We start from the raw sequence: 1685 nt of genomic DNA, 5'->3' as shown, positions 1-1685 counted from the left end.
CTGGTTCCTCCCTCCCGCAAGATGGCAGCTGCTGAAGACGAGTGGCGGCTGCCGCGACTCCCCGAGCTCTTCGAGACCGGCCGGCAGCTTCTGGATGAAGTCGAAGGAGCGACTGAACCCACCGGCTCCCGGCTGGTCCAGGACAAGGTGCTCGAGGGACTGACCCTCCTGGAGGCGGCTGCCAAAATGTTGTCGCAGCTCGACGTGCTCGGCAGGGGCGAGGACTTGGAGGAGATTGCCTCCACCGACCTGCGCTACCTCCTGGTGCCGGCGTTTCGGGGCGCCGTCGCCAGGAAACAGGTGGACCCCAGCAGGCGTCTACATCATTTGCAGCTGGCTCGGAAACACTCCATAAACTACGTAACTCAGTGCCACTACTATCACGTGGCGCGGTTCGAGCGGCCCCAAACCGAGCACGACCCGGCGGACGATGCCGCCGCCAGTTCCTCCGCGGCCTCCGCGAGCCTCGCCGCTGCGGCGTCGCGGAGAAAGGCTAAAATGGAGCGGTACAAACAGAGGAAGGGGCTGGAGCGCAGGCTGGCTGCGCCGGCATCTGCCGTGGAAGGTGGTCAAGCAGATGACGAGCGCGTGCGTGAATATTATCTCCTCAACCTTCGGAGGTGGATCGCTGTCAGCTTGGAAGAGATCGAGAGCATCGACCAGGAGGCGAAGACCCTGAGAGAGGAAGGCTCTGTGAGAGACGCATCGACTCCTCCCTCGTCTCCTCGGGAGAGGCCTCCGTGGAAACCCTTCACTCTCCCTCGGAACAGGGCTCAAGCCAGCGTCTTCGGCGCTGGTTATCCAAGTCCGGCATCTGTGACCGTGAGCGGCTGGTATGACCGGCGTGGGCAATATGGAGATTGCCAGAGCAGGGAGTAGCCCAGGCGACATCGGCGGAGCTCAAAAGAGCAGCCCGGCCACGGGAAGATCAAGAACAAAAGGAGGAAGAAGGTGATGAGCGAACACTCCACAGAGCTCGGGAACGGGATGAGTGGAAGGACACCCATCCCAGGGGCTACGGCAACCGACAGAACATGGGCTAATCTTTCCACAACACAACAGGACTACGGGCGCCCACCTTCCCCACCGAGGAAACTGTGCAGTCTTCCCCTCCCTGGGCACCTGCTCCAGCTGTCTACAAGGAAAACAAAGGTACTGAATCTTGCTTTGCGTTCCATAAAGTCTCAAACGATTGTGTGTATTTGTACCCTAGATGGTGAACCAGCAATCTTGTTTTGACATTAGCATCCTCGTCTTGGTGTATTCCGATTTCTTAAGTGCAAAGGAAAGAACACTGAGAAATGGCTCTGTATTATCAATGGCTGTATTAATTTTCCTTAAAAAAATAATAAAAGTCCCTAATACTACCAGAGCCTATGCAGGAAAAAATAAAAAAATAAAAAACTAAAATTTAAATGCTGTATCATTTTATATATGTTAAAACAGAGATTGAATGAAGTTTGAGGCTTGAAAAGAAAGTTACTTTTTTTCACATCAGACCTTCACAATAACGTGCTTTTCCTCTTTAGAATTGCTGTCACTTCTAAACGAACTAGGTTATTATTTGAGGAGATTATATATCATAGTGATTTACTTATTTACACCCTCAACAACTGTTTATCGAGCTCTTAGTATGTGCCAAGTATTGTGTGAACACTGAGAATTCAATGGCAAAACAAGACAAA

General features: G+C 52.6%; 1 pseudogene; it reads left to right on the top strand.

Moving 5' to 3' along the window:
• Positions 1-21: 21 nt before the first annotated feature.
• On the top strand, positions 22-1043 carry LOC105813184 (annotated as a pseudogene).
• The last annotated feature ends 642 nt before the right edge of the window (positions 1044-1685 follow it).

This window comes from Propithecus coquereli, unplaced genomic scaffold (genome assembly GCF_000956105.1).
Source record: "Propithecus coquereli isolate 6110/MARCELLA unplaced genomic scaffold, Pcoq_1.0 Scaffold270, whole genome shotgun sequence".
Lineage (NCBI taxonomy): Eukaryota > Metazoa > Chordata > Mammalia > Primates > Indriidae > Propithecus > Propithecus coquereli.
This window is presented reverse-complemented; position numbering and strand designations above follow the sequence as displayed.